Here is a 14,715-nt window from a genome sequence, read left to right on the forward strand (position 1 = left end):
CAAAAAAAAAACGCATAAAATTTGCAAAATCTCATCGGTTCTTTATTCCAACGTTAATTGGTTCATGAATAACTTTTTGAAGATAATTTCATTTAAATGTTGACCGCGGCTGCGTAATGGGTCCAGGTGAAAGTCCAATTTTTGGTTTAAGAGATTTCGAGCATTTCGGCGATGCTGTAAATTTCTTCGGAAATGTTGTTATGAACTTAGTTGGTCGCTTATTTCTGTAGACAAAATTTTAGACTTGACGTAGCTTGTGGAAAAAATACGTCGCATTGGCGTTAAATTAAACTTTATTTCAAAAGATTTATCATGAAATTTGCATTTTTTTTTTTATAGTTTGTACGCTGGTGGAATCATTTGATTATTTTTCAAAGATGCTGTTGGTCCCAAACCAATGAGCTTTGTGTTCGATGCTAACAAACTTTTTGTTGCCAAAAATGGAAGACACTGGATGTTGACAAACTATTGTCAATTGCGCTACATGCCACACAGCTCGTTCGATTCTATGGCCATTTTGAGGGAAAGGTTTTGGCAGAATTGAATTCATCTCAATATGACCCGTAAGTTGGTAAGTTTGGTTGGACCAAAGCGTTACCAGTTGAGCGAATTAATTGACTGGTTTCATCGTGTTATGCGCAAAAATCCTATCCTACCTTCTTATTGAAAGCCAAGTTCACTGAGCTTATCTGTCCTGGACAACATATTGGTGAGCTACATACGGAACGTATCGATCGCGAATGTATTACCGATGTCGTTCCCTCCGATATACCGTGGTTGAAGAATTTGGGTGTACAATTGACCTCCATGGAAGAGCAAGTACCATGGGAATTGCTACCATATCGTGCTGCGCAATATTATGATGCCGAATTGGGAGAGTGGGGGGAATCAGCTTCACCAAAACCGATAGAACATCGGGAAGAACTACGCAAATTATAAACAACACTCATCAAATGAAAGTTGGCAGCGTTGGTGACCAAGCAGCGATTTGAAAAAGAAACATTTGCATCTAGTGAATTATGGTCGATTATGAATGGTGTGGAAGTTGATATTTAAACTTAAAAAAAAAACAAATAAATGTAATTTGGCTAATAGTGAACCGCTATTAAAAATTAAGGAATTTGAGTTGTATTTTTAATTGGGCCAAACAAGTTATTATCGATTTGAATAATTTCAAAGGGAATATATTTCGAACAATCATTTATTTTTTTAAATACTATGCCAGTATTGCTACTGAGCATGGCAAAATAGTGTTGCGTAAGCTAATTTAAACTACTTTTTACTACTATATAGATGTTGCAAATTCAAAAAAATAATTTCTTTAAGAATACTTTTTATTTAAAAACTTAGCTTAGAACTAAAAAAATAATGTGGTAAATCTGTTAGGATATTCAAACACTCCATTTGGGAACGAGAAGGATTCCTGATCGCCGGCATATAGCTAAATTCTGACATATAAAACGTGTGTATAGTTTGTGATTACAAAAATGTATACTTAAAATTCAGAAAACATGGCTATTATATATATGGCTATTATATAATATATAGCATATTTATTTATATCAAGAAAATATAATTAAATCTTTTGATAACAGCATTAAACTTCATTCTATAACAAAAATTTAAAATAGTATTTATACATGTACAAATATAGTACTATAAATTTATAATTTTATATTATAGCATTTTCGCTTTCTGCAACCCGTTTTGACCTCTCGCCACCCTTATTCACCAGAGGTGGCCATGATGTTTTATTGTGAACGTACACTTGAGAGGTAGGTTAACGACTGTGGATGGTTCTTTTTTCTTTGGTGAATGGGACTTTCCTTACTCCTCTATACCATGCCTCTGAGCACCTGGAGAGTCAGGACAAACATTTTCGCGCGACGTGTTTCTGTGAGTGGTGCAAACCGAAAATGCAGCCATCGTTAGCGCAGAGGTACGCGATTAAATTCTGTGTGAAACTCGAAAAATCTGCGACAGAGGTGTTTAATATAATCAAGCAGGCTTATCCAGATGTTGCTTTAGCAAGAAGTGGTGTGTTTTGGGGGCACCAGGTCTTTTTAGAGGGCCGGGAAGAGGTCGCTGATAAAGACCATGTTGGGAGACCTGCGACTTCGACAAACACGTACAATGTGACTCGTGTGGGCAAAGTTTTGAACTCAGACTTTCGATTAAGTATTCATTTAATTGCCCAGATGTTAAATTTATCAAAATCTGTGGTTCATAACATTGGGACGGAGCACTTGAACATGCACAAGGTGTACCCTAAGATGGTCTCAAAAATGCTCATTACCCACTTCAAAATGGAAGGTGAATTTTGTTATATTTTTAAAATCTTTATTTATTTTTTTAAATCCATTTCATCTCCTTCAAAGTAATTCCCTCCCGCTGTTATACACTTATGCCAACGAGTTTTCCAGTCATCATAGCACTTGGAAAAATCCTCCGTCGTGATGGCCATCCAGAGCCTTCTTCTATTCAGCTTTTATATCCTCAATTGAGTCAAAACGGTGTCCTCGGAGTGTTCTTTTGAGTGTACTGAACAGCCAGAAGTCACACGAAGGTAATTCAGGGGAATACGGTGGTTGCCGAACAATAATTGTTAAATTGTTGGCGAAATGATCACGAATAACCAATGCAGTATGAGATGGTGCATTACCGTGATGCAAAAACTAATAGCTTTCGGCCCACAATTTTGGCCTCTTGAGGCGAATATCTTCACGTAAACGGCGATATAAATCGCCTTTAGCACGCTCATAAGATTCGCCTTTAGCACGATATTCGGTCGATTTATCGGTTGTTTCGGGATCGTAAGCATAGATCCAAGTCTCTTCTCCAGTTATGATGTCAGAAAGCACTGTTTCACAAAACGACGCGTATTTCAAATACTAATAAATATTTTGACATGAAATTTAGTAGATATGTCACTAACAGTACTACCAACCTACAGAAAGAAAAACGAAATATAAATGAAAAATTCACCTGTTATGTTGTTTAAAAAAAAAAACGATTAATAGAGTTATAAATGATTCGGCACCACACTGTTCCTCTTTATTTCACTTGCCATATGTATGCCAAATATCAACACATCTATTCTCTGTGAATACTTTACGAATATATGTATGTACTCGTATGTATGTCACATGAGCGTTTGTAAACTTTCTTTGTGCACACATACACTCAAGCAGCCCCATCCCGAAGGATGTGCTTGCGTCCCACGTACTTAGTGTACAGCTGCAGCACATCGTGTATTAACTTTATAGCTGGGCTCTAAGCTACCGGGGGTCGGCAGGTCGCGGATTGCTGAACGGCCTGTAGTAGCAGGTAAGTTGCGAAATAAGTTTAAAGTTTTAAATAGCCATAGCCGACGATGAGCGACAGGAGTGGAGGAAGCGGTATAAAAGCTAGCAGATCCGTTGAAGCTCCTGTGACGGTGGCGATCCGATACCGCCTCTTAGAAATATGTGTCCGGACGGCCTGGCGTGATGAGTAATAAAAAAATCCAGGCGCGACGGAACCATAGTGAGCGGCTCCCTGGTCAGCGTCTGTTCACCAGGTTAGGTGCGGCTGTTAAAATAACTAAAGTTGACCGGTACAAAACGTGGCGCACTGGGAGTCCCTCGAAACCTTAACAACGACTTCTCTGTTAGTGTGAAAAGGGTGATGTGAGCTTGCTCTGCCGAGGTGTTAGCCACGCTGTTCGCCTGTAACCTACCCCTTCGGGCTCTGGTCAAGAAGTGTGCATTGGTCGAAGGATTAGTAGTCTGCGTTGCCCCGGGAGAGCGCTGGTCCGTCCGTGTTTTCCTGGACCGGTCAAGCGAAGGACAGGCTTCAGAGAACTGGGGTGGGAGCATAGACACCGAGGGTATACCCGTTCCTGTCTATTTCGTCCCGCCCCTGCACACGATGCGCTGGTAAAACAAAACAGAAGAGAATGGAAAAATGTATGAGAAACAATACAATACTTCGAGCAACAGTGATAACAGTAGCAACATCTATGCCGCACTGATGAGTAGCGGACCTAGAGTAACAAATAAAAGAATTAGCAGGGAGCTAGATATATGCTCTTCTCAGGGAACACCAAGTTTGGATAAAGACCCCTTTAAACGCGGACCGAGGTTAGGTAGATCGCCCACAAACGCGCTGAGTGTCGAAAAGCCGAGAAGGGCAAGATCGTCACTACCAGTCTTGCAAAATAGCACACCACAGGCTAAGCAAGCACTTTCATGTGAAGACTACATGGGAGAACAAGGAGAAGAGATTAAGAAGATAACGGAAATGATGTGTCCACCACAGCGAACCATCAATAATAACATAAGGGCCTCCTTAGTAACATTTGAGTGCTATATGGAAAAGCCCAGAGTAAGCACATAAAAATGAAAGAAAGAAGAAACTTACTGAATATGCACCGACCACGGATATAACACCAAAAAGACCTCGTGACGAAAAGCAGGCCAAGAGACGGACCCCACCGAGAAAAACAAACCCACCCATGCAGAGAAGCCAAGGCAGCCCAAAGAAGGAAAAATAGGTAAGCCCACCATAGGTGTTCCAAAAAATTATTGGATCGTGGTAAAAAGGAAGAAGAGGACGACATACAAGCATCCGCGATGACCTGAGTTGTAGCAAACCTGCTGCCAGAAGCCAGTGCTGCCTTAAATGTGGAAAAAAGGGGCACTTTGCGAAGACATGCGATAAAAAACCAACCTGCGACGCGTGTAAAAAAATGGTCGAGAGAGCACAGGCCACCAAATTGGTAGCAAAAAATATCATATGTACATAGAAGCGTGCAAAAAAGCGAAAACATGAGAGTATTGCAACTTAAACTCAACCACTGCGAAGCAGCGCAAGAGTTACTTCCGTAAACGGTGTTTCAGCAAAAGGTGGACATAGCAATACTAAGCGAACAGTACAAAAATCTTGGTACTGAGAACTGGAGCTCCGATCAAACAAAAACTGCAGCCGTGTGGGCCTGCGGGAACAAGCCATTCCAAAGCAAGCCATTATCAGGACAAGTCTGCTACACACGTGCAAAAAACTGTGGCATAAACTTTTATAGCTGCTACATCCCACCGAGCGTCCAACAAAACGAATACGAAAGAGTTCTAGATAATCTGGTACTAGACATTGCAAATACAACAATGAACATTGTGGCAGGGGACTTCAAGGCGTGGGCAATAGATTGGGGCAGCACCCACTCAAATAGAAGAGGAGTTGCGCTCCTAAAGGCGTTCTCATCGCTTGATATTGTGCTGTTAAATACTGGCAACAAGAACACCTTCGAAAAGAACGGACGCGGTTCCGTAATTGACATAACGTTTGCCAGCAGCTCCCTGATGCGGAAGATTACCTGGCAGGTAAGCGACTTATGCACGCACAGTGACCACCTGGCCATCTTGTTAAAAATAGATAACCCCACGCCGTTACAAGGATTCTGTCCATCAAGAAAAGCCCAAATCAGAGGCTGGAAAGTCGATACCCTTGATGAAGAGGTATTCAAGTTGATATTAGATAGCAACCCGAACAACGCTGATGCAGAAACGGAACAACAGGCGGAACACCTAATACGACACATCAGCAAGGCATGTGGCGCCGCTATGTGCAGAAAAAGGCAAGGCACGCACAGAAAACCTGCATACTGGTGGAACGACGAAATTGAAGTCCTACGAAGCGAATGTCACAAGGCAAGGCGTCTGCACCAAAGAAGCCGACAATCGACGAATTACGCAGTGCTACAGGAATGCTTTAAGAGGAAGCGAAACGACCTCAAAAAAACTATAAAAAGGAGAAAGGCCTGCTATTTCAAAGAGCTGTGCAATAAACTTGACGAAAATCCATGATGATGCATACAGGATAGTGATGACAAAAGTCCGAGGACACAAAGGCCAAGCTCCAACCTGTTCCAAACTAATAAAGACTGTAATAGAAACCCTCTTCCCTGCGCAACCGTCAGAAGAATATCACTCAGAAGAAACTGGAACAATACCTACACCAGTCACTGACAAATAGGTTGTAGAGGCAGCAGAAAGGTTCGCCAATAACAAGGCATCAGGGCTGGATGGCATTCCTGACAAGGCCCTAAATATAGCCATTAAACACAAAATTGTCCCGTTCACAAGACTGTTCGCAAATTGCCTACAAGAGGGCTTATTTCCAAAAATTTGGAAAATGCAACGCTTGGTTTTAATACAAAAACCAAACAAACCGCTTGGAGAACCAAACTCGTACCGACCACTGTGCATGCTAGACACGGTGGGGAAAATACTAGAGCGAATAATAAGCGTACGCCTGGAGCAACATCTCGAAAAAGAGCAACCGGGACTGGCCGATAACCAATATGGATTTCGCAGACACAGGTCAACAATTGACGCAATTAAAAAACTTACCGACGTCGCAAGTAAAGCAATAGAATTAACTAGATGGATGTATGGCTCAAAAGAGTACTGTGCGGTAGTCACATTCGATGTTAAGAATGCCTTTAATTCAGCCTACTAGCCTCATATAATAAGAGCTCTTAAATTAAAGAAAACACCACCCTATTTCCTGAAGATCATATCCAACTACCTGTCGGACATGGTTCTGCTATACGACACAGATGAAGGACCACAACGCTTTATGGTGACGGACGGAGTTCCACAAGGCTCAGTCCCAGGCCCACTTCTGTGGAATATCATATATGAGAGTGCTGCGCCTCTCATTACCCCAGGTGCAAATAATTGGATACGCGGATAACATCGCGGTGACTGTGGTAGCGAAAGAAATTCACGAAATAGAGCGTATATGCAATCATGCAGCGGAAAAAATCAAAGAATGGCTTATGGTGACAAAGCTTTAACTAGCTGGCCAAAAGACAGATGCATTACTAATCACAATCAGGAGGAAATTAGAGGTCACCACACTCAATCTTGAGGGATATACCATTACCACACAGCAATCTTTGAGATATCTAGGAGTGATGATAGACTCGAGGTTAAGTTACAAGACGCATATAAACAAAGCCTGTGTAAAAGCATCGAGGGTGACGACGGCGCTAACGACGATAATTGCTAACATTGGTGGACCAATTAAACGAGTATTCGCCACACGAAAAGCACTGGCGCTCGCTTCACAAATGAAGAGAGAAAGCAGGAAAGACAAAGGAGCCTAAACGAATGGCAGAAACGATGGGACGAAGCAACTACGGGGAGCTGGACACACAGGCTTATTAGAAGCATACAACCATGGATAGAACAGAAACACGGGGAAACTGATTTTTACCTTACGCAGTTTTTAACAGGTCATGGATGTTATAGAGAATATCTATACAAATACGGACATGTTGACGAAACAAATTGCTCCTTCTGCAGCAACAGCAATGAAAATGCAATACATATCTTCTTTTCCTGCCCAAAATATGAAAAAGAAAGACTAGAAATAACGGCAATTCCGTGGGCCAAATACAAGCAAAAACGACGGAGTTCAGGGTTTAGTACGTAGGCGTACTGTGTCGCAAGCCCTGCTGGGGCGTTGGGTCAATGCGAATCGTGCATATCGTCCGGAAGAATGACGATATCTTTGAAGGATCCCCCTCCGGAAACAAAAAAAAAAAGCCCCTGAAAGTATGCTGTGATGCCAAAGCAACCCAAAACAATTACAATGCCTGGCAGTTTGAGTAATTATGAGTTTTTAAATACTTTTCGCCACACAAAATCAACAAATACCAAGCACTATACCTTACCATGTGACTAAAGCGGCTGGTAATTGCACGAAAGCAGAGAGTAGAGGAGAGAAGAAGAATGGGAGAGCAGAGAGTGTTTAAAATTAAATAAGGAAATTAAAGGCCTAACTATAATGTGCATAAGCTAGCTTAAGCCAGCGTAAGCAACTGTCCGAATACACACAAATTGTATGTTGCAACTATAATGTACTTTACATCAAGTTTCGTTAAGTTTTTCTAAATGTCATTTGCTTAAGCAAAGTGCGAAACTGATCGCACTTTCCGTACGGAATCAGCTGTTTTCGCTTTTTGTCAACTGATACATCATTTTGAATTTGAAAACGAAAAGGAAGAAGAGTGTTTTGTCAACAGATAAAATCATTGTATATTTGAATATGGAGGACGACGAGTGTTTTATACAAAATTTAATAGAGAGTGTGGAAAAATATAAATGTTTGTACGAGAAAAAAAATGCCTTTTATTTCAATCTCGTAAATAAAGACAAAGCGTGGAAAGCAATCGCAGAACTATGCGGTAAAAGTGGTATGTATTAACACTGTTATAGAAATATATATTTTTGCATTATATATTTTTTATGTTTGTTTCAATTAAAAGATCTAGAATGCAAACATAGATGGAAGCTACTCCGGCAGCGCTTCTGTAAAGAAATAAAAAGGTTAGAAGCTCCATCAGGTAGCGGAATGAGCTACTTAGAGGAATGGCGTTTTTTAAAACCCATGATGCTTCTGAAAGACTCCGTCACACCGCGTCGGTAAGTACTTTGTATAAATTTTAATGTTTTTAAATATAACTTTTTCATTGTGCAGCACTCGTGATAATGCAGAAGCAAATGCAGACTCTATCTTGGATTAATCTACGAGTGATAGTGTAAATGAAATTTCAACGCCACCTCCGAAGAAAGAAAAAAGTCTCTCCCTTGAAAGTCTCTACCAGAAACTTGGCGCAACAATGAAGAACATAGAAAAGCAGATAGCGGCGCCGGCTGAAAGAAGTGAAACTGATGAGGCCTTTATGACGACGGTTTTGTGTCTGATGCAAGACCTGCCAGTGTCGGTCAAAGACAGTTACCAAGAAAAAATGATATCAGAATTATATCGCTTACGTCGCGAAAATAGGAAAAAATGAAATTGAAAAGAATTCAACATGATTTCCTTATTTTTTAAAACGCTTGGAGCACTGATTTTTTTAGTATATTTTATATTTTAAAAACAAAAATATTTATTATAAAAAGATGCATAAAATGCATGTACCTGAACTCTTTTGAGTAATTGTTCCTGAAGTATTTTTCTTTTAATTTATAATAAAAACAATTGAATGAATTTAATTAAACTCCATTTAGTTTTATTAAAAAAGAAATAAACAAGTTCGAAATGATGTTAGATATGTGATTTTAGAATATGTTTTAAAAAGTGTTAAAAAAACTGCATAAGTTATTTCTAATTTCCAAAGAACTTCTTCCACCGTAATGATGCAAATTGGAAGATTGCATAATCGATGGGATATTACTTTCAACTTCTCTACGCCATAAACCGTCATGAAAATCACCATTAGAGTCCTCCCAATCAGCATAGTTGCTTGCAATATACGAAGATGCATTAACGTTGTTAAACATAATAAAATTATGTAAGGCAACGCACGCTAAAACAATTTTTTCTGCATTTTCAGGAAATAAATGTAATGTTGTTAGTAAAACTCGCCAACGCGCTACTAGTATTCCAAAAGAGTTTTCAATTGTGCGACGAGCTCTTGATAACCTTTTATTAAACACCTCTTTTTCATTTGGTAGCATTCCCCCAGGGTATGGGCGCATTAAATTTGTCCCTAAACCAAAGGCAGCATCACCAACGAAGAAGTGTGGAGTTTTTAGTTGCGTATTTGGTAAGTTTTTCGCTGGAGGGATGGGAAGTTTACGATCTAATAACCTCTTTCCCAATCGACTCACTTGAAAAATACCTTTACATGTAAAGAGAAACAATAATATTAATAAAAAAAAACAAATGCACAATTATAAAAGTCCTCACCACCATCACTCTGACTTCCATATGCACCAATATCTATATAGGTAAACCGATATCGGGCATCACACACTGCTAACAATACAATAGAAAAAAATTTTTTGTAGCAGAAAAATTGACTACCGCTTTTAGGTGGGCATCGAATAGCGATATGCTTCCCATCAATAGATCCAACACAGTTGGGCATATTCCACAGTTCCCAGAAGTCTTGAGAAATTTGCTTGAAATCTTCTTCATTAGGCTCAGATACATAAACAGCGCCTAACTTTGTCCAAAGGACTTCAGCTGTCTCCAGAATAATGCGCCTAACCGTTTCCTTCCCCAGTTGAAATGACCATGCCAACGATTGAAACGAAGTTCCTTGTGACAAATATCTTTAAGAAACAGAAAAAAGAATAACACATAATAAAAATATATTAAAATGAACAAACTTACTGTAATGTCAAAGCTAATCGACATTCCGGTTGCACAGGCTCCCTCAACGAATTCTTTTTTTAAAAAGGGCTCAACAAGAGTAAGCAAAAGCCCATATACTTGTGGCGTCATTCGCGTGTATATAAAAAAATCAGCGTGGTCAATCCTCTTCATTTCCAGGAATCGTACAAAGAAACCATCCTTCTTCCTCTTTCTGTTTATTTCCCTCACTGAACACGACCGAACTCTTTTTTTTGTAATTTCACTAATTTCTGTCAATATGCGTATTCCGTCTAAAACAGACGTAAGGATTTTTATTGTTTTTAAATATTTTAACTTTCTGTTCATTTTTGCAAAATTCAAACGAAACAAAACCAAAACACAAATTGCTTATTGACACTTTCTTCTTATGCATGTAAGCACATTATAGTCATTCAAATGTCTACTCTGCGTTCTTTATGCATTTGACAGGCTTTTCGTTCATTTTTTGACAGTAACATACGGCAGCTTATGCACATTATAGTTAGGCCTTAAGTGAGTGAACAACCGTCACCACAAACAAAAGCTTGGAAAGTCAGAGAATGGAAAGCAACAAAATGAGAAGGAAGGAATTTCACCACACAGTGTTGTTTAAAAATGTCAGCAAACATGAGCGTACAAGGAACGCTACCGCACACCAACGCCGAGAGAGGAGGAGCGGACGGCTCTGCATACGTCGGTAAATTTTGGTGGGCAACTGCTGTCGTGGTGATGGAGCCACTTAACTTCAAAAACAGCATGTAATTAAATATTTTCAGCAAACAAATGTTCAGCAACAACAAAAACACGACTACAGCAACTTAAGCGCTAACAACAAAAAAACCGAACACTTACTGGAAATTTTGCGGACCATTAGCAACATTGCATACACATGCTATAAACTGCTCATCATATGTTTAAATATATATATATATATGTGTGTGTACGGTCGGGAACGTGTTGAGAATATACTTAAAGCGCCCATACACGAGCACACAAGTGCGTTCGATCGGTATGTGTGCGCTTGCGGTTTATCGTGTATGGGCTTGTTCGCGTACCGATCCATGTTCGCGAAAATGTTTGATTTTTTACGATCGGTGCGCGAACATGTTTATCGTGTATGGCGTTGTCGGCGCACAAAATCTCATTTCTCTCGTGTCGCCGAACAGTGAAGATCGCGGACAATGGCAAGAGTTGGGGAGAGCCTGCTCGAGGCTTCAAAAATCGATTTTTTTGAGGATTTTTTTGGGAGGGAAACAAATTATTGATTCAAGCGAAATTTCTAGACTTTATAGTTATATATTTGAACATCTTTCACAAATTTTTTGGATACGAAATCTTTGATATTCTGCCTTTGGGAAGCAATTACCCGATGCATCTCGCATGTACATTTTTCGGACGGAAACAAAAAATTCAAAGAGATTCATATTTTTTATTAATTTATCTTCTAGTTAAACTAAGAAAATTCCAAAAAAAAGTGTAAACTGTAAAATTTTATTAAAAATTTAATAAATAGTGGCTTTTGATCAAAAAAATTTTAGTTTATGATGTTTAAAAATATGTTAAAAGTTGACTTTTCTTAATATTTTTTTAGTAAATATAAGATAATTTTATGTCAATGATAATAATTCCATACGATTTAGCTTTATTTTTCTATCCTGCCCGCCACTTAAGAATAATCGTAAAAATGAAAAACCGAGAAATCACACTTCAAAGTTTTCGCTTTTTGCCTAAGCGCTCATACAAATTGTAAGAAAAATAAAAGTTGGAATAACTAATTAACGAAATACAATGAAATAGATAAAAATGCTACATTAGAAATAAATTCCAAGAAATGTTCCGCTTGCCTGTCGCACATGTTAACTCTGTGAAGAACGACCGATCGAACGCACTTGTGTGCTCGTGTATGGGCGCTATTAGCTAGCAGGCGTCAAGTGGCAAGTGCAAACTTGTTTTGTTGTTGCAATGACATGTTGCAAGCAGTTATACATGCTAGTTGCTTTTCTTGCAGCCATTCGGGTTTCTACCCACAACAGTAACACAACGCTTAAGTGATTGGTGTACCAAAAATGGAAGAAGAAGAAACTAAGCAAAACAGATCGGAATTGGGTGTGCAGCAGTCTGTGCAAAATGTTAGCTTACCATTTGATGCCTGCAGAATATTTGTCAATTGTGGCAGACAGAAAAACAAAAAAAAAAAAATTATTTTACTCCGATTACACCCAAGCTATAATACCCTTCACAAATACAAATTTATTCAGTTTGTATTGCAGGTATATGATATAGTGATCCGATCTGTCTGCTTTCCTCCGAGATTGCATTATTACCTTAAACAATAACGTATGCCAAATTTTGAGAAGCTTTCTCGTAAAGTGGAAAAGAGGGGAAAGGATATGAGAAAAATGTCAGATCGGTCGTCTCGTATATAGAGACAAATGGACAGACAGGCGGTCATCGACTCAGCTCGTTATGCTGATCATTTATGTATATATGGCATATTTTATAAGAACTCTGACGTTTCCATTTGGGAAACTTCTTGACAAACTTATTGTGCCCTGTTCAGAATACAAAAACGTTTTTGTGGCTCACACAATACTATCGTTATATAAACAAACCAACAACTTTACACCTGCAACAGCAGTATTTTAAGCACATTTACAAAAACGACAACAGCCGAGACATAAAAGGAGAAATATTGGAGAGTGAGGAAGCTCTTTTTGGTACATATTTCGCGTAGTGATGCATTTCATGAATAAAATTAGTCGAATAATACGTGGAATTATTAAAAGCTGCTGACGCGCAGATTCTTAATATCTCTTTAAGTTTTCCGCATTTAGGGTAATATTCTTAAATTCGAAAAAGGTCTCGAATTTCAAAAAAAAGTTAACTCGCGAGAAAGTTAAACCTTCGACTAAGTTGACCGATTTTGGACGTCCACGTACCGCTCTGAAAGGTTGACTATTGGTTAACTTTTTTGAGCTTATCTTTTTTTTCAAACCCAACGGTTTGTTTAGAAAGAAAAATAATTGCTATGTATTCCTCGAATTTCTATTTAAAAAATTACTGTCGATGTCGCGAGGTACATACGAAGTTTGTCATGAATGTTTGAACTTGTGAGTTGTTTATAGTTAGTGTGTTAAAAATTGTCAAGAAAGCAGAAAAAATCATTGCAATTCAGATAAAATTTGCATCAAAAAGCTGAGATTTTAAGAAAAATCGTTGAAGGTATTCATGGAAATCGATTGGCGTTGGAATATAATGTATCTAAGGCAGTCATCTCAAAAATAAAAAAAAACGTTATGAAATTTTGGAGGCAGTGGCAAAAACACATGGGGTGCAATCACGAAAACCTTACATAAATCGGAATATCCAGATCTTAAGGCAAGGTGGTTTACCAAATTGCACCCTGGAAAACAATTTCACGGAAGTGATTTATGGCTTGTAAACAATACGGTATTCGCCACTTTAAAATTTGTGGGGAAGTCTTCTCAAGCGACAAGTCAGAAATAGCACCTTTCATTCATAATTTGCCAGCAAGAATGAATGAAATGGAAATTTCGGACATGCAGCTATATAACTCAGATGAATGTAGATTATTTTATCGTTTTCAAACATTTGTCGCGGCAAAGAAAAATAGCTAAGGATGGAATCACATTTATGTTGTGGCGAACGCAGATGGTTCGCATAAGTTGAAACCATTGATAGTTGGTAAATCCGCCAACTCCCCCTGCTTCAAGGGGTTTGAAAAAGCCCATTGGAATATGGAAACTCGCAAAAGTCTTGGACAAATTTAGAGCAATTCTTCCTCTGATTCTATCATTCTTTTATTAAGCAGGTAAATTTTATTTTTTTTTATCATTTATATTTTTAAGTGTGCCAAAATATTTTTCAGGTTCACAAATTTTCTGCTGAAAATAATTTACTACCAAAGGCATTATTGCTTATTGACAACTGTACTGCACAGAAGCCAATTGACAAGTTACAGTCAGATGATGGAAACATTGCGGTAAAGCTTTTGCCACCTAACGTGACAGCTATTTCGCAGCCCATGGATCAAATCGCATTAGACTGCTCAAGTTAAGATACCGGGCTAAACTGTTATGGAACATTGTAGCAAAAGAAAACGTTCCGGTTGAGAATATTTTGAAAAGACATTCAATTCGTTATGCCATTTTGCTGCTTAAATCAGCATTTGATGAATTGCCAAGAGCTGTGTTTATAAAAGCTTGGAGAAGTATAAAACAGTGAGACGATGATCAATACGTCAGCGAAGACGAAATTCCACTGCTTACATTGATTAGATCATATAGTTCTCACGATGATACACTTCGAGTGATACAATTGTCCAAGATGGGTGGTGTTGACGTCAGCAGGGAAGACAGCGAAAATTGGATCAACGACCAAAATACGGAGAATGATGAACATTTCGAAGTATCTGACAATGAAGTTGAAGAACCAGTTATCAAGAAAGATATGCAACAACAGAAAGTGAGTTTTTCGGAAGCAGTTGATTGCATTAATACCTTGATAAAGTGGTACGAAAACAAT

The 14,715-nt window shown here is 38.7% G+C and overlaps 1 long non-coding RNA gene and 1 pseudogene across 1 annotated transcript; one reads left to right on the forward strand and one right to left on the reverse strand.

Moving 5' to 3' along the window:
* Positions 1-9,035: 9,035 nt before the first annotated feature.
* LOC126754682 (uncharacterized) lies at positions 9,036-10,587 on the reverse strand. Its single transcript, XR_007666352.1, has 3 exons — positions 10,171-10,587; positions 9,742-10,109; positions 9,036-9,673 (listed from the first exon to the last, which is right to left on the reverse strand). It is a non-coding gene; the product is annotated as an uncharacterized LOC126754682 (long non-coding RNA).
* A 3,014-nt stretch (positions 10,588-13,601) lies between these two features.
* LOC126755792 (jerky protein homolog-like) lies at positions 13,602-14,248 on the forward strand (annotated as a pseudogene).
* Positions 14,249-14,715: the final 467 nt, after the last annotated feature.

This window comes from Bactrocera neohumeralis, chromosome 4 (genome assembly GCF_024586455.1).
Source record: "Bactrocera neohumeralis isolate Rockhampton chromosome 4, APGP_CSIRO_Bneo_wtdbg2-racon-allhic-juicebox.fasta_v2, whole genome shotgun sequence".
NCBI lineage: Eukaryota > Metazoa > Arthropoda > Insecta > Diptera > Tephritidae > Bactrocera > Bactrocera neohumeralis.